The 23,832-nt window shown below is 36.6% G+C and overlaps 1 long non-coding RNA gene across 2 annotated transcripts in view; it reads right to left on the reverse strand.

The window, feature by feature from the left end:
* The window catches only part of LOC144014615 (uncharacterized), a 101,505-nt gene that overhangs the window by 53,939 nt on the left and 23,734 nt on the right, over positions 1-23,832 (reverse strand). Inside the window, exon 3 of one of the 2 annotated variants that reach the window (XR_013282509.1) lies at positions 8,469-8,527. This is a non-coding gene — a long non-coding RNA (uncharacterized LOC144014615). Of the gene's footprint in view, positions 1-8,169; positions 8,528-23,832 lie in introns of those variants that run through there. The other variant, XR_013282508.1, reaches the window with a different exon arrangement.

Raw genomic sequence — 23,832 nt, forward strand, 5'->3', positions numbered from 1 at the left:
TCCCACTAGACAGGATGAGTCCACTTTTACACCCAGGTGTTACATTGCAAGGTTAGGTCATTTAGATGACTATGACCTTTGATGGCTCCATCTTCAATGAAAATGATCTGGTGATCTACCCATTGACATGCACACGAATGCCCTTGTCCTGTACATCCCACACCGTGGCAATAAGGCCAGAGCAATCCACGTGGGAGGCATTATGGAAATATTCATTGGAGAATTACAAATTATAATTAAAAAGGTAAGGCCACATTTCCCCATCTTAGCTAGGGAGGGCGTGTACATGGATTAGGTCCAGAAACTAAAGGGGAGTTTTGAAAGGAAAAACTAAGAATATGCACTTCGTTTTCACCGCATTTACTCTCCTGCTGCTGTTCATCATGGCGGATGCTTTGCTTTTAAAGACATTAATTAGATCAAATAAAGTGAGAGGAAAAAATAAAGTCCCAAGTGTTCTGGTATGCAACTAATTATTCTGGAGAAGACAGATGCTAAATTGTGTTTGCCCATCAGCGCTAAGACTTTCTGAAGATTTATCGTTCATGTAAATCATGAATAAAATATTTTCATGTTGGGAGAAAATGTTACATCTGTTTGGCACATCGTTTACTCTGATTGAAAGAAGAAAAGCGTGACAATCTGACCTACAGAGTGGACACAATGCATAGTATATTGGCAACACGTCATTTGCGGAATATGCAATTTATAACTTTTGTTTAAAAGCAAACTGCAATGTTGCTCAATAATGCTCTTACCAAAATAACTTCATTTGCCATAATTTATATTTTTGAAGGACATGCATGTGTGTCATCCTATGGTGTACTCTTTAGTGAGTAAGTTAAGTCAGTCAAGCAGCACTAAGTGTCATAAGGATCACGGACAAGGCGATGCTGGTGGCCGAGGTCAGGCCAGCAGCCACCAGGACGGCAGCGTCTCCAGTCGCCCCTAGCGACCATCACATCGGCATGCTCCGGAACAGACAGGCCTGCTCGCACAACAGATGGAACTAATGATGCGAAACAAAAGAGATCATCTCACCGTAGTCCTCCAGGAAGCCACAAAGAAAGGTTCAGAAGTTTGAATGATGGGATGGCAGGGACTGGATTTACAGCATTTTTTTTTCTTGTTTTCTTTTTTTAAATAAGAAAAGGCATTCAAAGTATTTCAATGACACAGATGTAGAAATAAAACAAATGCACAAAAAACTGATTGTCAGAATGTGTTCTAATGGCCATTGCCTTTTCGTTAACAAAAATACATTCCACCATCAATTATAATACAGATAATATATATATATATATATATATATATATATATATATATATATATATATATATATATATATATATATATATATATATATATATATATATATATATATATATACATACACAAAATATACATATTACGTTAAAGTCAAAATTTTGAAATGTAAGTATGAACATGAAACCTTGACAAGATCTAAATCATATGGTGATCGCTGTTAAAACGGCAGCTGGACAACAATAATTCCAGTGTATCACACAGATTCTCTCAGTGGAATAAAAACAATCTGAACGTGAAATTGAAAATTAAATATACTGTCATTTATTCATCTCATGTGCACTTGTTTGACAGCAACGCCTTGAGTCAGTTGGAATAAAAATGGCATATATGCCAGTTGTGTTAATTTTGTTCATAAAAACTAAGAAACTATTTTTGTCAATGCACATTTTCATTAGACTAGATGAGACTAAAACCTACAATTATAAACAATAAGTGGAACTAAATCAGCATGCATTTTCTTTGACGAATGAAGACAAGACTAACATGTTATTCACTAACCAGACTGGGCTAAAATCTATCTATTTTGATTCACGAACAAAGACGAGACATAAATTATAGGATCTAATCCGCCACTAGCACACAAATCTGCAGTGAGCGTGCGCAGTGTGCACAAACACATGGGACAGACAGGAGGTGAAGACGTGATACTGGGAGTCCTCGAGTTATGGCTAGCGATGTACCCTGAATTTCGACTTAAGTCAGATTTCACCATTAAAGTCGATATTTACATCAAAATACTTCATACAGTAATTTAAAAATAAAATCGTATTTGCATGACCCGGAAGGGTCGGAACCAATTTTTTTCTGCACGGGCATTATTTGCTAACAGACAGCATAGCGGAGCTAATTCAAACTTAAACACAGAAATGTGACGCGCCTGATGCTGATGACGAGCCGACCTACTTGATGGACATCTGCTGCTGCAGATAACAATAACACAAATTCAAATAACTTTAAAATGTTGTGATTATTGTAAAAAATTAACAAAAAGAAGGTGCTACGGATGAGGCGCGGGTGTCGTCGAAAGTCGAAACGACGTAGGTCGCATACGACATTAACTCGAGGACTCCCGATATATGGGCACATTTTCGCAAGATTGAACTGGAGAAAAACAAAACAAAATGTATGCTTAATTTTAATTGAAGGGAAGGAATTTGGACACAAGGTAGCTGAAATAGTAAGTAGAAAATTTTGGTGGTTGTTTAAAACGCAACATTAAACCAGTGGCTGTAATGTTCCAACAAAAACATTAAACCGACCGCAAACTAATGCTGGCAAACTTACTAGCTGGAATATAGCGATAGTAGCCACTTGTTGATATAACTGTGTGTGAAATTAAATTTGTATTAACTAAGGTACGCAATACTGGTCGGGCATTTCAGTTGGATCGCAAGTTTAGTTAAAGCAGAAGTAGGAGCTAATCTAGGAGCTGCAAGTGAACTGTCGTTGACACAAATCACCTGGGCAGCTAAACATGGATGCAAACTAAAACTGAACAAACGACAACAATTCATCTTCATGAAATGAAATAAGATCCTATAATTCAAAAAATTCTTGAGACTAGACTAAAACAGTTTTTGTTGACTAAATTGAGATAAAATCACCACTATATGCCAATGCTTCATACAGTGTGTGCATCATCCTTTGGGTTGGCTTGTATCAGAGTTGTAAGCAAACTGCTGGGTCCTGAACTGACAAAAAAAAAAAAAAATCAAATTTGATCAAAGGACATTTGCATATCCTGAGGGATAGGATTAGATTTAGAGGTCATCGCTTATGAGCCAGTCCTCTGCAGAGAGCGATGTAATGTTTCTTTGTCAAGCACATTCAATGGAAAGCAGTCTGTTTTCCAAGTCAGACAGTCACCGAGATGAAGAGCAGCGCGAAAGCGAGTGTGTGAACGGAGAGGCGAGCCAAACACCTTGGGATGGGATTTAACCAGGAAGGAGCCCCATCCCATGCCCATCCACAGATGAAGAGGATCCCTGGGAAAAGTTCAGCTCCGACACCGACACAAAACAGCAGAGCAAGGCCTGTATTAGAGTCAGGTTAGGCGAGATAACCCTATCAGCACGATCCCCGGGGGCACCACGTGCAGGCCTTACTGGCAAGTAAAGCTACAGTTCCTTGACTCCTTGGCACATTAGCTCTTAGATTACAATGACCTTCATTATATCAGCTACCCTTATTACAACACGTGCAAGGCGTCTTTCCCTTGGGTGAAGCGCAGTGGGGGAAAGCGTCAAGGAAAGCAGTGAGAATCACTAGAGTGCATTAAGTGGAGAATACCGCAGCTCAAACTTGAAGTGTAAAGTATCATTTACACCTGTCAAACAAAGTTTGAAAATGATGTCTATTGGAGTGGTTTGTGCAGGGCCTCGTGTCACATCCACTTCTGGAAACCTACATAATGTGTGCAGGATTTGATATTGAAACAGGATCTCTATACATATTTACAGCAACTGAAAACTATTGATAAAACTTCTCTACTTCAGTATCATGAGGTTTAAATTCTGCCTTCCTGCATGGTATAATTGGACTGTGATTGGCCACTATTTCAGACACTTTATTGTAGCAGCACCATTGACTGGTCGTGATGTCTCTCAGTGAAATGTGACAGTAAAGTCACATCAAAACGGATCTGAAATTTGACTCAGTCATAACTGCATTTCCAATTAAGATGCTATATGGAATATTTATTATATGTTTGGAGAAGTACATCTTTAAATGTGTATTTTCTCAATAAAGTATAGTTTGTAAGAATGCACCTCCCCAAACAATACTCTATACTATACAATATACAGCAGTATAGCCAAACGTATTGCCAATGACAGTATTAAAAAAACAAAAATAAAACTGTAACTTCATTATAGATTTATAATGAGCAGCAGTGCCAAAAACAAGTCCCACAGCAAGGCAAACAGGCACCTGCTGAATGCTCTCTGCTCATGGGTTTTCATAGCTTAATTAATCCAGGCCTTAGGGTATCATGACTGGTGCATGCTGCTTGTGTGCATGTTGGAGACAATTATGTTGTTCCACAAAACAGAGGTGCAAGTTCAAACCATAACAGACCAACCAGTAGTTCACATAAGAGGTAGCATTTTGGCTTTTGGTGAAAGAAATGTCACTGACCTAATAATGTGTTCTTAAAGCCCCAGTGTGTAGCTCACGACCGCCATCTATCGGTCAAACAAGAGAATGCAATGATTTTAAGCACACGAAGTACGGTGTCCCAGAGAGACCACACTTCGCCAGCCTACCACCGAAATTCACCAGAACAGAAGCGCAAATGTGATGACGTAAGTGAATTGCATTTGTTGAGACATACTGTACAGATCCCGAAATTTGTGATTTAGTCATTTAATTTCAGAATTAATATTTTTGTGGCATTGTTAGGAAATACTGTACGTCAGCTATATCTATGTTCATATTTGTTAGTGCAACTAAACCATGCAACAGAGAACACAGTTATGTTATATGTTTTATAGACATTTGGACCATCTCAACGAGGGCGTGGAGGGGGCGAGGGAGATGACGAGGAAAGAGAACGCGGTGTCATGTAACGTACAATTATGTCAGCACTGAAAAATAATCCATTCGAGCATGCATGTGAATGGCTCAAAACATACCTTTGCTTGGAATATGTGGTATTTAGATTACATCGTTTGCTGATTTGTTTAGTATATCGTACAAAATAATGGTGTGAACTGAACTACACATTTGCAACTCAGACTCGTAATTCCCCCCGTGTCTTGTTGCTACTAATCACTCAGAAAAGTGCTGTTTACAAAAACATTTGAAATCCTTTACTCAGATATCGATTTGTCGCCATATTGAACAATTTTACCCAATAAATATCACTAAGCAACTTAATTAGTTTTGATTGAAGATACAACAGCTTCCTTGTACTTCGATGTGCAGGAATTTACATGGCTTTCACAAATAGTCTTGCTCATGTAATAATGTACTTCATTGGCTCAGTGACTTTCAGTTCATTGTTTGGTACCTCATCTGACATACAATTGTTACCTTCTTGCAGAGACTCGTACAGGAAATGACCATGGAGGAACATGAAGATATCCAAGTCCAGCTGATAGACTGACACCAAGAAATACTTTTTGACACATTGCTGGCACATCAGCACCACCATGATTTCCTGTACCTGGATCCCAGACTGCAGCACCTTGGTGGACTTGTAGCAAATAAGTGACACTTTCCCAGATCCTCGAGGACAATACAAAGGTTTTTTACCTGGCATATAATTAGTCCATGTCTGACACTTGTTGTTGTAGTTTGTATAACTTGTATATTGTTGTTGTGTGTTAATTTGCACATTTTGAATAACTAAAAAATACTATTTCTTTTGGCGTCAACATGCAGTGTTCATTCGACACCTAACCTAACACTATTTTACATGACCAGAAATGTAAAACATCAAAAGCCTGGAGAATTATTATAAATGCTTGCAATGACAAGTAATTCTTCATTGGCCAATGAATGTAAGGTACAGTACATGAAAATGAATAAATAAAATAAAGTAAAATAAAAGTCTACATGAAATGAACATGTTAACTTAAAAAAAAAAAAAATGCTGTTAGAATATAATGAGCTACATGAATTGCAGTTGTTCCAGAAATTTACCAATACGCTGTGCATTTCAATATATGGAAAATAGACATACAGGTTTGGGCCAAAAGTAGTGTTACAAAGCAGGTATGTGTTGTACACAGCTAAAATATCTGATTACCTCAATACCTTGATGTTTGTTTGTTTTTTCTGACATTGTCCCCCATTAACATTGCAACATTCCTCAAACTCTACCGAACACAGTATGATCTGTAACACGACTTTTCGCCTACTCTATGATGTTATTGGGGCAAAACTAAGGAATGATTGTCCATTGATTGTGTGAACAGACTGCAGTAATAATGAAGTCACTTCAATGTTTGCTGGTTTTATTAAGTTTGACATGCTCCTTGACTGCACTAGTACATGTTATGGAGTGAGGGCATGTTCCCACCAACGATGATATCATATTCTTCAAAGGCTTGCTGAGGAAAGTGAGGGAGGAGTCACTCCATGGCTTCAGACACCTGGTCAGCAGGTCCTGTGTAAAACAAGTGGTGCTTGTACATGTGACCATTCCGTATTGCTTCACACAAAAAGTTAATGTAGTGTGCAATGCCGTCCATATGTAAATGACATACCAAGACGTCGGCTGACTTCAGTTTGTTGCAGCTCAGATATGGTAGGTGGAGATACTGGTGGTACAACACCGAAGCCTTCTGGGGTCCTCCATTCAAGTGTCCTCATTCGGGGCATTCCAATTTGGTTGCTGACTCTCCCGTTGATATTTTTTTTTCTTGCAGGTTGGTGATGTATTTAAACGGTGCATGAATGCTTGTATACATCAGAATATGGTTCTGGAACCCCTCAAGTTTGGCTGTTGATCTAGTGTGACACAAACAAAAACAAAATTATAAAATAAAATAGAATAATTGATGATACTACTATATGTCACCAACTTTCCAACAAAGCCCCCAAAATAGAGGTAAGATCTTTAGTTTTGGGGCCCAAAACATTGTATTAGCTAGATAAAAGTAACTTGACTGCATACTGCATAGAATATGCAAAGGCTGCTTGCTTGTCGAGTTTCCGTGGAAAACGTAGCAGCCTGTAAATTCTTGTGCACCCAATTACACAATGGACCGGTACACACTTGAGTGAGAGAGTTCAGACTCTAGCAGTGCTTACGGTGCAGCCAGCATTTAAGTCCAGAAAGTTATTCACTGCCGAAAATTAATTTCGAGAACACTATTTTCACCAACCACAACGAAAATAATAATTTTCAACTCCTCCACTAATACAGTATGCTTTAGATTCTCCATTGAAGTTATGGGCAAATATACCTCCGAAATCACAGTTACATTACATTACACAATAACTTGCGCATTTACTCTGAATATAACGTGCCAATTTTTTTTTTTTTTCAAAGCAATAAAGTAGATACATAACGAAATCATTCGAGTGGTGTGGCGTTGCTAATCAACAGCTACAGTGATCGTAAAACAATGGTACGAACATCGCATTAATTAGTACGGTGCATACTTTTTCTCTCGCTCTCAAAACGTAAACACAAATGTACTCTTACTTACCGGTCAAGTAGAAAGCAGTCGAAGGCACCAAACCTAGTCTGTTCCTCATTTCTCTCCGTCTGGCAAATGCAGCTACAATATAAACTCTTGTTTTGTCGCGCTGAAATAAAATAAATTCCCAAAGCAATTGTGATGCTTGATAATGCTCTCTTCGGGGACCGGAAACTCTTCTTCTTCGTTTACATGCGGTCGCGACACAAACCGGACGTGCGTCTGCAAAGGCGTCCCAAAAACGCGTTAAGAAATGGATTGCTGAAATTTGTCTTTGACGGCACCCGTAGCAGAAAGATGGCGGCGAAACATGGCGGACACTAGAAGGCGCGGCGCGGCCATGTAAAATAATTAGTGATTTATAGACTTACCGTTATATTTTAAAAAAGTATGTTTATGCGATACAACTTATTTACTACTAACACAAACATTTGTTTTTTTTAAATTAATGACTTTTTATTTCACCACTAGATGCCACTGTATAATACTGAGTGTACCTTTAATATGATATTTTTAATACAAATTACTTGATATTTGACTGATGAAATGTATGCAGAATAAGTAATTATGGTCTTCTAAAGACACTGGAAACATTAAAGTGGACATATTGATTAAAAAAAAACAATACGTGGACTTGGGCAGTTATTCCCAACCAGGGTGCTATGGCACACTGGTGTGTCATGAGGCATCACCAGGGGTGTCACGGGAAATTACCCAATTACACTTAATTTGTCTGACAAAATCCAAACATCTTTGTTTGCACCCATCTATGTGCAATGTATATGTGACAAAAACAACAAATTAATAAAATGTTCTTCCACCGAATTGCAGAAGATACAATAACCTGTTGCCAGTCACAAAACAGAATAATTCATGGCTATGGTGAAGCCAATCAAACCGAGCTATCTCTGGGTGAGTGGTGGGGTACACCCTCATAGACAGGTGAATAATTTGTGAAAAAAAAAGTGTCTTCTTTAAGATTTGCCTTACTTTTGAGCGGTCTGCTGAAGGTGACTCTGCAGTCCAATCTGCACTCTGCCATCTGATTTCTGTTGATAAACATGAAACAGTGCATGTCATCACACAAAGCTTTTTCTAAATCAGACATTTCAAAGCGTTTATTCACACCTGGCAAGACCTTTTCATCTCTGTATGCACATGATGATTGCATCCATCCCATATTACAAACCCATGACAGACATTATATCAGACACATTATATCAGTCAAGTAGATGTCTACCTGGCAAGCAAATTATTCATGACATTAAAGTTTGAGTTGTAAATAATCAGAGGTGGGCGTGTCAATGAGGTGGGACACCCTTCCGTCATCGTCAATCCCTCATTATTTCAAGGTGAACCGCATTGTAATCATCAATCCGTCATTCGTCGATTGCTCAGCAAAATGAGCATCTGTCTATGTTTCCATCTTTCGAAGTGGACATCCGTCAATGCTCTATTATCCGTCAATCCAATCTGTCAGCAAAACGGGATGTCCGTTGTTGACAGATTACTGAATGTATTGATGGATTGACAAAAAAAACCTTCTGGCAATGCTTAGTTTGTCAATTTTTCGAAATGAGTTTGTCAATTTTTCGAAATCTCCCTTCAATCGGTCATCGTCAACAAAACGTCCATCATTGACAGATTGACGGACCTTCCGTCAATAGTGACAGAATGCCCACCTCTAAAAATAAACCAAAAATAAAATATTCTGACACGTTAGAGAATAAAGAATTTAAACCATGAAGCTAAAAATTATCACAAAAAAGATTTTTTTTTTCCATTGAAGAGTTCAATTCATGAAAATGTATTTGTGTTCAAAATCAAAAGGGGGGGAAAAAAAGAGACATTCCCATGACTGCTAATTAACAGTTTTAAATAACCATGATGTAAGAGAGTCTTCAATCAAATGAAGTAATTACTATTGCTTATTACATTTTCAATTAAGTCACTATCATAATGCCTTAATTATTAAAAGTTGATACTACTCACAGAGTTGCTCACTACACTTTAGGATGGAGCAATTGGTGTGAGTATGATAGTAGGACAGAAAAAAGTTGTGTTCACTAGTAGATGTCAAAATTCCCACACAAATATAAATTAAACTCTCTGTGACCAACATTGTCTCCCTCCCTCTCCCTATAGGCCATACTGTATATTCATCAGGTAATATCATTACAAATGTGTTCGACATTTCTGGGTGACGATCAAATAACATAGCAACAACGTGATTTTGGCCCATTTAGTGCTTTATTTCACAAAATCCCATTGAAGTACTCATATTGATAATGGTGTTGATGTGCCAAATGACCATTTCATTTAAAACATATATAAGCATTACTTCTTTTTTTTTCTAGTCATTTACACTAAGATGAAAATGTCCACACAGTTGTCGATGTTTACACACAAGGAGCAAAACACTTGTCCACAGTTACACAACAATAGGCACAGACTCAGCTTCACACTTTTTGCAAAACATTACACACATTGATTTGCACACACTACATACATACACACATTTTCATATCTTGACATAAATAAGGATTGTGAGGTTACTTCCTGGTCATTACAAACCACTGGCTTGTCACTGACCATACCAATAAACACATTGGATATTCATATCCACCAAGTGTGGAAGTATGCATATGCTTAATTGAAAATACTTCATTCAGTCATTTTTATTTGTCTACAGATTTTTATTAGTCTAACGGTAGTAGCAAAATCTACCATTTTGTTCTGATTTTCATTGTTGAGTGTTATGTTATTGGAGCAGAAGTTACACTTGGAACAAAATGTAAACACAAAATACTGTAAAAAGCATACAAAACAGGTGCAAGTTAAGGAGTTCATCAGAAATGTTCTCAATCTGGATTTAAAGTCACTTAAGAAGATAGATTATGTTACTGTAATTTGTAGTCCTTTTGCAACAGGTTCCATGTAGAAGGGTGAGAGAAGATAAAAGATTTTTTTTTTCTTCCAAACTCAGTGCGGGCAAATGGAACGGTAAGCAACAAAGTGTGATTTGAACGCAAACGGTAAGAACTATACTTCTCTGCGTGATCAAGTTGAAAATGTAAATGGGCAGTAGTCCAATAATGGCCTTGCAGATACTGTAAAAATGTACCAGTGAGCCAACCCGCTGGTAGCCAATGGAGGCCATCGCACTCAAGAGTATACAGTTCACAATGATGGGTCAAGGCCTTACATTTAGTAATAAACTCAGAAGCATGGAAGACCAAATCATTCTTTGTCAGACATTGAGCTGAAGTATTCAAAACAAGTCTCCATAATCTATAATGGATTAAAAAAAAAGTTGCTGTGACAAGTCATTTTTTTTAACCTTACAAGAAAAACAAAATTTATTTCTGGGGGAAAAAAAACAGTTTGTGGGTTTGTTCTTCTGTCATCAAAATTACCTCTTACATACAAATATCTGTCAAAAAGTCTAGCACATGCTATTCCCTAAAATAGTTTTTTTTACAAATATGTTTTGTATTGGTCACAACAGTGTGTAACTAATTGCAATAGTGTCTGATCTTTTCAGACTGCGTTCGTGAGATGGCAACAAAATAGCATTTTTGTAAATATGTATGTTTTTAAGTGTGTACATTCTGATGGAAGTGTGTCATTTGTGGCAATATTTTTGAAAAAAAAAAAAAAGGATCCCTGTTTTCAAAATTGTGGGTAAATCGTTGAAAAAACAAACAAACTGTAAAACAAAGGTAAAATCAAATGGGCACAGATACACTTTAAAAAAAAAATAAAATAAAAAAATAAAAAAATAAAAAAAAAAAATAAAAAAATAAAAAGCTTCAGCCAAAAAACACCCTATGTGGGCTTCCTGAACCTGAAAATCTTGAAAATGATGTACTTATTTTTAAATTTCTTAAGGAAATTGCTCAACAATGTTGTAGATGTTGAGTGTAAAGGTACAATGGATTAGTCTCATATGTCTCGCCCGGCTGCTCTCTAATCCAAACATCTGAGGTAAACATAAGACCAGGTGAGACAACACAACTGCCTGAGATTCTTCGGCAATGCACAGAGATCTCTTTACAGTTATACCCATGCGGCTCCTACATCCAACTTGTATGACACGTCATAATTGCTAAATATGTGTATTTCCTGCCATCCTAAATATATATATATATACATATATATATATATATATATATATATATATATGCTTTAGAAAACGTTGCCTCGTTTGTGATCAGTGCACCGTTAACATTGTGTGTGTGGGGATTGGATGCTGCTGACCTCGACTCAGGGCGGATAGGGAGTATACTTCAAAGACCTCTTCAATTATAGTGATACACCTTACAACGAGGAATCAGAGTCTGGGGACAATGAGTGGGCACTCATATCTCTGGGGCTGAGGTCACCAAGGTGGTTAACAAGTTCCTCGTGTGGTACGACCCGGGGGGTGGAGAACACCCACGCAGATTTCCTCCAGGCACCGGATGTTGAGAGCTTGTCTTGGTTGTTACGACTCTGCCTAATTGCGTAGTCATCGTGGTCATCAGGCAGAGTGCCTCTGGCTTGGCAGACGGAGGTGGCCATCCCCTTTATCAAAAAGGGGCACCTGAGGTTGCCCAGTTCAAATCTGGCACAAGACGTGGTCTAACTCTGTGCAGGGGCAGGCTAGACGAAGTTTGGGTATTTTTGCAGACCCATGCAAGTGGGTGCAGTGTGGCACATTTAGAAAAGGGCATTTTGTGCTATTGTGGGAGTGAATACAGTCAACTTAATTCACCGCTAATCAAAGCATGTCTTCTCATTTCCTTTAAATGGAGCGCATGAGACGCGGATATTCATTGAAATGAAGAGAAATAAACTGATTTGCTTGTGTCCTGGGGTGGATAAATGTGGGCAAAGCACATTTATAAGGAACCTGAACCCAGAAATGTCATTTTCAGTTGAGAATAAGTGGCAAAATGGTCGCCTCAAGTGGATTTTGCTGCTTAACATATTCCAGAATATCGTGTTTAGACTACTGGAGCCGCATACAAAATATTATGGTAAAGATTTTTTTTTTTTTTTTTTTTTTTTTTTTTTAATGGTGTTGACTTCACTTTTAACAATACAGGTTAACATAAACTATTTATTCAAAACACTCAATTTGAACTAAAGCATGTTAACCATTCAAGTCAGTTATGTACCAATACAATCATAGAGACTTAAATCAACACAAATGATTGTAAACCTGCAAAATTATGTATCTTATGTTACAGTTTTGACAATATACTCAAGGTCTGGAGAAATATGCTTAAACTTTGATCAAAAAGTGAGAATAAGGTGTTACTGACCGTGCATGCGTGTGTGTGTGTGTCACTGCCAAAGAATGCTGCCAACATTGGTTTCTGTGTCTCTCACCTCAGAGAGAGTACAAGAGGTGAAAAAAAAATAAAAGTGCATTCATTGCATCTTTTCAGATAGGGCTTATTTTGTAAGAAAAGAATATCTTGATCATTACGGAAAAAAACAGGTTTTGATACGTTACGGCATGACTGCTTTTCAATACATTTTTCACACATGACCTCACAGCTTGCAAAAGAATGTACACACCCAGGAAACAGATACTTGAGGCAAAAACGCTAACAAAAAGCAAAAACAGAAGCATTTCACAAGTGAATGAGGCATGTTCTTCCAAGGTATCTGCTTTACAAACAATATTTCCATTACAGCACTAACACCTGAAATGCACAGAACTATATACAGAAGAAGAAAAATCCAAGTCTAATTTAATTATCTTGAAATGCGACAAAATAAACAAAAATCATGACTTACTGAATGACTACGTGTCAGGTAAATCTGAAACTTGAATTGTTTTACATATATTCAAGTGAAATGGGGGGAGCAAAGAAGGAAGCAACAAGTTGTTTTTTTTTTCTTTTTGTGGTACTATTTCACTAGATGTTTTGCAACTGTTTTTATAAGGTGATATTTTCCACAAGGCACACTTAGTAAAACACACAGTAAGGCAGTAAACACAATCTGGAGCCAAGTGACTTGCTAAAGCCTTGTCAGAACATGCGAACAAGGGAAGGTTCTGAAAAAGTGCATATTTTGATTCTCGTGATAAAAACAGCAATCAAAAGGAGCTGGAATATGTTAACTGTTGAGTTACTGACTGTGACTGACCCTGCTGATGTTTTTCCACAAAATTAAAATTCATAAAGTGGCTAGGAAATCACATAAAATAGAAGTAACAAGGTTACAGGTGGGCATTATACATATATATATTTAGATAAAGTAAACAAAAAAAAGAATAGCATTTACATATTGAAACAATTTAAGTCCTTTACTTTTTGTGACATTTGAACTATTGACAGCACAAGTAAAACATGTTGTGGTCATGATGGTGTGCAAGTTATTTCCAAAAAGATTGATATGATTAGAAGGGCAGACTTACTAAGTTACCTTCAAATGAATCGAGTCACCCAAGGAAAAAGCAGAGTGAGGCTAGAGAACAGCATGCATAAGAAAAACAGAAAATCGGAACCTGAGTGGTGAGATTTTCCGAGGTTATGTTACCATCTGTTGCCTTTGGGCATGCTAGATAAATATATTGCAGAGTACAGTATAGACAGTGTTCTGTCACGCGATGTGACTTGTGCAAAAAGGCGTCTACTGTACATGCTCACAATTCTACTGGAAAAATGTGTTCCTCGTGTTGCATTTGCTGACAGCACAGAAAAAGAGTCTTTTTTTTTTTTTTTTTTAGAAGCAGCAAAAAAGTGTTGTTGTTTTTTCCTAAACCAGATCAAATGTTTTGAGTGATATAAAATTAGGGATTTTGACACATCTTGTACCAACATCACACTGCTCACATACTCTGTTTCATCCATGTTTTATGTTCACCAAATTGTTGGTTTAGCCTGTAAAATAAAACCCGGCTGGCTAGTTTCAGCGAGTGTGTGTGTGCATGCGGGAGTGCGTGCGTCCGTGTGTGCGTGAATGGATATGAAAATGTTTACAAAGGCACTTTGTGAAAGCTCGTCTGACTTATGCAGACAATAAGTTTCCATAGCGCAGACGAGTATTTGTCACAAACGTCAAAAGGAATTTTTAGAAATAAAAGTGAAAGATCTCAGTGAATCTGTTATGCGTATGAGGTTAAGTTTTGTGCATTCATGAAAATTGCTATGTGTGAATGTGCATGACAATAGGCTATGTTCATGTGTGTCATTTAAAATGCAGAATGTAAGGAACCAAGCAGGCCCTTTGGTTTGGATCACTCACAAAAAGTGAGCACATCCTAAACCTTGAATTAAGGTTTGTGCTTAGACACATTACTGTACACATATTTGAAAATAATTACGGTACTTAAAATGTACAAAGACTGGCAACTATGAGTACTCGCAAAAAAATGCTTCCCTTCGGATAGTCTGCTGGCGCGTCCGCTTAAAATGGGGAAGTTTTTCTCTCGTTTTTTCTCAGTACAATTTGACATTTAGCCTGTTGACCAGGGCTTCGGGCGGACATTTTCGGCATAGGTACCGGAGGGAAGGTGGAAGAGTGAGAGGGAAAAAAAAAAATGTCTGACTTGAAAAGTGTAACATGACAGCCAAAGTGGAAACTGGTGCATTGCGCGAGTGTGGCCCCCGGATACATTTTTTCAGTTCAAACATGTAGTTAAGGCATAAGAAAGATGACAAAGTAGAATCTATTTTTACGAGTGGCATTTGATTGACAGTTGAAAGTTGAGTGGAGGGTGATTTCAACGTATTCGGACTCCCCCACAGCATTTGGGAGTGAGGTGAATATCATGATTTCTCCATGTATAACTTTGCGAGTTTATTAATCATTCAAATTTGGTAGGACTATTAATAGCACTCTTCTCTGGGGATTGTCAAATGTAAAGGATTTAAACTTTAGTGCATGCTCCTCACCTGGACGCCCCAGGGATGACCCAGGACTCGCTGGAGAGACTGTCTCTCCCGCCGGTGGAGCTGGTTGAAGTGGCTGGGGAGAGGGAAGTCTGGATTTCCCTCCTAAAGCTGCTGCCCACGCGACCTGACCTCAGTAGAAGATGGATGGATGGCTACATCCATGAGCGTGTGCGTGACACGTGTCATATAAGAAACCCGCCCATGATTATCAAGCCATTTCTTTCAGGGTTTAAATGATCACTTTAAATGATTTGTATATTACTTTGTTTAAATTTCCTTCTAATAGTTGCTCCATGATGCCAGATGTTGAATTTGGCTCCTCTTATCTCTGTGATATTAAATATCTGCCCCTAAGCCTCACTTAAATTCTAATTTAAAAACAAATTTAAACGTATTTGTATTTTTAATGCAACAAAATAAAATGCGCATTGGGCCTATTTTGACAATAAAATTATGTTGGTATCAGTATTTTACGGAGCAAACATGAAGCAGAAGCTCCTTGTATATTACTATTTACAGTTACTGGGAGAAATCATCAACAAATATGGTGTACATATTCTGACAGTTTTAAGGTTCAAAAGTAAAAAAAAAAAAAGAAAGAAAAATAGAGCTCTAAACTCATGGGTAGAACATACGTATAACTTAATAAAGCAAAACTAAGCAAATTTAATTTACATATGCTACATTATTGTGATATATAGATATCATAATGTTTGTTTGGAAAAAAACTAATAGGATTATTAGCATATGTGAGGGAAAAAACAATTTGAAATTTCCACCAAGCACACCTAATCTGTTGATTGAGTGAGACTGAATTGGTGTGACTTTTGAGTCCTTCCAATTAAAAGAGATGCAGTCGACGGTGTGTACCAAATACGGACATGTTAATTATGTATGCCAGGAGTGGTTCAGACCTTTATTGGAAAATTTACACCCGTGCAGTGATTTATATAAATCAGCATTGCCCACAAAGCAGTAAAACTCTAATTGTTTCTTCCATTTTGAAAGTCTGGCGTCCATTAAGGATGCAGTGAGTAATAAAAAGGACTTTTAATCAATCCTCTCGTTGATAAGCTGATGTGTCTTTTACCTGACAGAGTTACCTTATGTTGATTTCCTTTTCATATGTTGATTTATTTTTCTCTTATTTCAGCATTTGTAACAACATCTTAGTAAACCAAGAATGTGTTTTTTGTTTGTTTTTTCAAGAGGGGGGTTTTGTGGCAGGGGTTTGAAAAAACAATCTCAATTCACAGGAGACCTGTAAAAATGACGAACGACATTGTAATATGAATATTGGTAGCCGTAGTTAGCAGTTTGTTCAAAAATAAATAAAAACTGCTATGTATATGTGTTGCAACAATTTGTCCTTCCAGACAATATTGTCTTTTGACAGTCATTTGGCTTTGTGTACCATACCTTAGAAATGCTAAAAATGTTGCTTTTAAAAATTCCACTATGAAATACATTTTCAAATCAACATTCAAAACTTTCCTGTGTCCACTTCCTGGCAAGACAAGAAAATGAAAACTAACTGAAACTACATCTCAAATTCAGCGAGAATTAGAATGAAAATGTCTTTTGTTTTAATCTTTGTCAATTGATGTATTATTTTCTGTACATCCATAACTAGCGAAGATGCATGGTTAGCAGTAGTTTCAGAATTGTAGTTTATTTTTGCTTTATTACACAACAGAGCCTTTATATATATGTGTGTGTGTATGTATATATATATATATATATATATATATATATATATATATATATATATATATATATATATATATATATATATATATATGTATATCTTGCACTCAAATATGACTAAAACCAATACTAAAACTAATAACAAAAATACATAAAATGAAAACTAATAAACTTGTCTCTAAAACACTAGTTAAAACTAACTGAAGTAAAAAAAAAAAATACAAAATAAAAACTAGCTATTATAACCCTGTTTCCTGACTTTGATCTTATTTATTTATTTATTTATTTATTTATTTATTTTATTTTTTCTGGACAAATGAGTCTTGGATGAATAAACTGGATAGTCATACACAAACTGATATTGGTATTCCGATTTGTAAAATCCATGTAGACTAAGAAGAACTTATGGATAACATCAATAATTGAGACAAAAATGCCCATTTGATCATTAAAATATTAACATGAAGTTGTAGAGTGCCAAGTTAGTTCTTGTCCTTACGTCCAAAGTGACCCTTTTAATGTCGGATTAGACTTGTCGACCCCTTCCCAACCGGCAGCCATGGCCACAGTAAATCCCGAAGACTGCTCATGCCGTAATTAATAAAATTCCCATTACATGCCTTGTGCCCGTTGTTTGCTATTTCAACACCCCATTTGTGCCACGATTACAGTCATTATCAGTAAACGCCATTAATTCTCTACCCGATGCCAGAACTGCATACTAATATACAGTAGTGGGTTTTAAAATCTTTTTTTTCCACCTTTCAAGGAGCTTGAGTTGGAGTGGTGCCGAGAGGTTCCACTCCAAATTTGAAGTCATCTGGTGACTTGGAAGGAACCTTTTGAATAGAGAGGACTGCTGCATCTTTGGAGATAGTTCAAATTTTCCCTTTGATTATTTTCTCTTCCCCTCCAAAATGAATCGCTATTAAGCTTAAACTGAAAATAAAACAAAATGAGCAGACTGCAAAATATTGCTTTCTTTTCTGACTCTATTCCCTTGTGCATGCATGCAAATTATAATACTTATTTATGTAAATTGGGTGTCGTCTTTAATTAGTTTTGCTTGGAGGCATTAAAATACATGTATTTCCCCCCCAAAATGATTTGTTTTGTTGTTCTGTTGAGTTTAAGGTTCAAAATGAATGATTATGCCTACTAAAAAGGTTTATTAAAGCTTGCTTTTTCAGAATATTATCTTCTCCGCCCACTTCCCTGGCAGAGTGTATATTCTGCAAAATCAAAAATCCTCTTCACACAGTACTCAAAGCACCACTCGGAGACAAACACTTCTAAAGGTTGGCAATACGCTTCTAGTTATCAAATAGAAACATTTGTGACAAAACAGTCTTTGTGATGACATTCAAGTGAACCGAAAGTGTGCTTCAAGCTCACACGCTTGCATCAACAATATATACAGTATGCATCTTGGTGTAATGGTGCCAAGTAAACTAGAATGTGATAATGTGTTGATTCTATTAGCATTTTGTTGATACATGACAGAAATACACACTTGGAACATATCCAGCCACGAGTTGAGAGCTGTGTTATTATTCCAATGCTAATACTGATGTAAATTCAGACAGCCTGTCAGCTTCCCAAGACTGAGCTCAATACTGATTTGGTTCCTTATTTTAATATTTGTCTGAAAGGATTTGTAATGTAGTAATAAATCGAGAAGGCTGCACTGTTTTTATGCATTTACAGTTGATTTACAGTCAAGTGCTGAGTGGCTATCAAACAAAAAACTGCTTTATGCCATTATAGAAGGTGTTGGGTCATCTTCAGATGCTATGAGGCTACGTCACACAATGTTTCCAACCACTTTGGGTTCAAAGTGACCAACTATGGATGCTCTTTTTTCTGGAAACAATTTTATTGCTATCGTTAGCTATTCAACATTCAGCAGAGCTGCTGGGATGAGCTAAAATAGCAAGTTAAGATCCCCCCCCCCCCCCCCCCCCTCCCCAGCCTCAAAGTGTGATTTATGACAAGGAAGCCCAAACCATTATAGCATTTTTATTATTATTGTTCTTTCACGGCTAATGCAACAATAGATTTTTGCATGATTGATGCATTACACTAAACATTAGATGATTGCATTACTTTGCATAGAACAGCTAAATGACACAAGATTACTTATTGTTATTTTCCTCTGTGATCTTACTCTAAGTGCAGTGCATACAGTATTTCTTGGCATATATTGATTACCGCACAGGCAGCAGGCATACACATTGAGGAAACCGTGTATACGAATGCGGACATTCTGTAATAGCTTTGATTGTCTGATTTCAACATTGCTTAGCTGAGAAAACTGCCTTTGTTGGATGAAAGTTAGCAAATGTGTAGCAGACCAAACAAAGACACTTTGACAGTCAATCTTTCTACAAATCATAACAATGGGCTCTTGTGTGAAGGACTACTAAATACCACATATAATAAGGACTTGTTTTTTTTGCTTGCCTTCGTTTTGCAGGTCACACCCCACCCATTCTTAGAACATGTTATTTCACAGCATCGAGGCAGAAAAAGTTATTTTGAACCTATACTGCTTATGATATATTGACGGAGTGTCTAGGCTTTTTTTCAACTATATACACTTAGGATCAAAATAACATTAGTGAGGTCACTTGTAAAAAGAAAAGAAACTTGTGTATGTTTGCTTAAAATGTTCATGTACAACAAACAGCATTTGTTGTGAAAACATAGCTTTAGTATTTCTGGTGCTAAAATATTTAAATACAATTTGTCATTGTAAAACCTTGTAAAACAAATCTAATAGTTTAATTTATTTCTCTAGAACTTCATGCTGTATATATATATATATATATATATATATATATATATATATATATATATATATATATATATATATATACATATATACACACACATATATATTATTGCCTTCGAAAAATGTAAGAAATTAGAAGGTGTAAGCCTGGAGAGCAGAATGAACTGGATTGACTGTCTAAGACACCTCCTCCATCAAAATGTTGACTGACAATTCCGGTGTCTTTTGCAGGCATTCAGGCAATGTATTATCATGTCCAGCCCAAAGATGTTGGGCTAAGGGCCAACTGATTTTTTCCCCCCCTACAAGGCGCTCATTTGTGCCGATCTAGTGTGAGCAACACTATAATTACCTGAAAACGTAAACTCAAAGCTATGCCTGACAAAGACAAGAAACTGTAATAAAACACAGCTTTTGGGTTCTCAGCTGTGGTGACTTTTATAAGACACATTAACAGCATGTTTAAAGAACATGGCACCTTTCCATTTGTCTTGAGGAAATGACTTGGAGAAAAACACCTGGCGGCACACAAGTATTACAAGTATTTACAGTCTGAACAATGCGAAGAAGTTGTTTGTTTGTGTGTTTGTGTGTTTGTTTGTTTGTTTGTTTGTTTGTTGTAAAACCGTAAATTGATTTTTGTTATTCTGTTGTTGTTTTTTTTATCAAAGCCTGCATTTCGCCAACAGTTGTGCACCAAAATATGAGCCATTGCAATGAATACAAGTCAACAAAAGAAATTATATGAACTTCAATTTACCATCCTTTTGACAATTTGTGTGTTTTCACAATTTTCACAATTACAATAGTTCAAACAAAGTCTCATGATAGACAGTTATTATCTTTATGATTAACATGTAAAAACCAATAAGATACAAGTGTGAAAAAAGTTTTAACTAGATGTAAACTTGTCCTGCAACTTGTCCACACACACTGTATATATATATATATATATATATATAAAGACATTACTTATATGGAAAATACATAAAAAGAACAGGACAGACAGGTTTAAACTATTACAAACTGTAAAGTCTACTTAATTATTCATTTAATTAAAGCGCCAACACTAACAGTCAAACATTCCAACAATGCACAGGGTGGATAATAATAAATGTTGAGATGCACTGACAATAAATAATTACACAACGAAAGGAAAGGGTGGAAAAATATATCAATGCAGTAGTATAGTAAAGTATAGTATAGTATAGTATAGTATAGTATAGTAATAGGGGGGAAAATATGTGGGTTTTTAAAAGGAAAGTACCAGTAGAGCCAATTTGTGTATTTCAAAAGTATTGACTTAAGTGGATTGTTAATAGGCAAAGGAGACAAATTAACAATTAAAAGACACTTCCTCTACATTCATGTCGCTATCAGCGCTGCGTGACTCAATGGGGGGGGAGAGTGAGGTAAAGTCATTACAATTGCTTAATCAAACCATCATAATGGGATGCAACTTCTATTATATGCCAAAAAGAAACAGGGAACTAAAGTACATTTGTATTAAATAAGCATCATCACTAGGTAAATACTAACAGATCACAGACCCAGAATGTAGGCCATTAGTAAAATATATATACATATAAAAGCAGTTTTTGGCTGTTTTCTTTCTTGAGTTAATTAATTAAAGCACGTCATGCGGGATGGTTGTAAGACACGTCAAAGGTGATCTAATAACTTTATAAGAACTATATAGAATTGGACTTTACAATGAATATGACAGACATACCATTTTATTTTTCTACAAAAAGTTGGAAGAAGAAGAGAAACTCAAATGCCTGTCAGAGTGAGCATACATGAGGTAAATAAGGCAAAGGATGGAATCTGGCATGGCCTAAGCAAAGACATAAAAATATTTTCCCTTGTATTTAATGTCTTCCATAATTCATTGCTAGCAAAAGATAATCAATAGGATCTTAATGAAAACTTGAGCCATATTTTATTTTGCCGCAGAGAAGTCCCAGATCAGCATTTGTAGCCTTGTTATGTGCTGCTTTTCACCCTTGGGCTGTTTGACAGATGTGCATCACATTTGTAAGTACCTTAAATATTTTCTTCATCTACAAACGATTGGTCAAAACATTGCAGAGCTAGAGAAAAAACATCTTGCGATGGCAGCAGTTTAGGAAACAAATAGTATGTCCTTCACATGGAATGGAAATGAGATGAAGGCTAAATATTCATAAACTGACAAATAGTTTTGAAAGTTTGCTCAAGTATCATACATATTCTCCAAGGACTGTCCAGTGTCCATATAAAGTTGTTTATTACTTACACCACAAACCAGTCACAACATAACCCAGTTTTCTGGGTATCTCATCTGAATTTACAGCTAAAGTATTATGATCTCAACAATGACATGTTTTACATTTATGGTCTTTTCTGTGCCAATAATTTATGTTGTAGATATCAGTTTTTTTCTCACACCACTGGCAAATATTTGTCTTTTTGTGTGATAAATAGAATGTCATTTTCCTGTATTTCCCCAAAGAATGGCCTCTGCTAAATCAGTCATGTGTTAAATATTCACCAGGGGCATCATCCACTTGAACAAATAAACACGTCTCCCCTAATAGACTAGACAGGGGGTGAAATGGGTTATTCCACAAGATGGTTGTAGATACCGTAACAAAAGACACGCTTCCCCGAGCGGGAGACTTTGGTTCGTATTCCACCGCCGGTGATAGTAGCCTTTACACAGCCTGATCGATGATCAGCATTGCCAGTTTGCCACATACATGTCACTGTAAATAGTTTGACAGCATAGCAGTTGTACAATGTGTTACATCCGGTAAATTCACCATAAAAAAACCTAGAAACTTTTTAAACAGAAGTTTTGGTTTCCTCCCATTCTGCAGCATCCCCAAGTAGCCCATGAAGGCAGAGTCCTTGGGTTCAATTTAAAACAAACTGAATATGCAAGTTGGGATTTGCGGTGGGAGCCTCTGGATACCTCACGATATGATACGATATGCGATACAAGGCTCGCGATAATGATTATCTCACAATATGACGATACCGCGAGTATCGCTATATTGGTCAGGTCAGTCCACGATAAAGCTAATCAAGACATAAACTGATGTTTTTTTCAAAGAGAAACATTCATGTGAAACTATATTAAAATTGGTGTCCTCTTCACAGTGAGTAATTTCCTGTATTTTTTTTTAAACAAATACAAATGTCTTCCTCACAGAGACAACTTTCTGTGAACAAATTTGTGTCTTAATCACTATTGTCATGCAACATGTCAATCACTCACATTTGTTTCATTTTATGAACTGACACATTTTTTTGTACAACATTGAAAAAGTAAATAAATATATTACTTAAATATTAAATCCATTTAAATCAATATTAATATTCCTCAGAAATTGTGTGCTTCAAAAAGTTTAAACATAAAATATGTTTTCAAACTTTAAAATTGAAGATATAATCCACATTTTTCAGACGGACATAAAAGAGGCTAAAATGGAAAATTTCTTTAACACATTTATTTTGTCATTATCCTGAAACCGAGGGAACAGATGGAAGCATCACGAAGTTTGCCAGCGGATGTACGTGGAATGAAACTAATGGAGTGATGGTCATTTAAGAACCTGCTTCTAGCCTCCAATTGACCCCTTCAATGAGGAAAGGTCCTACCCATCTCTTGATTGCATCCCGGTGTTGTGTCATCAATCCAACTCTCGGTAAAATGCAGACATTCAGCCAAATATTAAGCACTTAAATAAGCTTAACTGTAGTGTCCCGGCAGAGGGCAGACAGTAACGACACACTATGCATGTTTAAAATAGATTAAACAAAAAACATCAACTTTTCAATGGTTGAAATGGTCCAAATCAGCGCTTCCTCCATTGGACTCCATTAGTTTTCAATGAAAAGTTGGTAAAAGGTTACTCGCCGGCCTACCCATAATGCACCGCGTTGCCGAGATGCACACTTCGCTTATAGCAGA

Source organism: Festucalex cinctus, chromosome 2 (genome assembly GCF_051991245.1).
Source record: "Festucalex cinctus isolate MCC-2025b chromosome 2, RoL_Fcin_1.0, whole genome shotgun sequence".
NCBI lineage: Eukaryota > Metazoa > Chordata > Actinopteri > Syngnathiformes > Syngnathidae > Festucalex > Festucalex cinctus.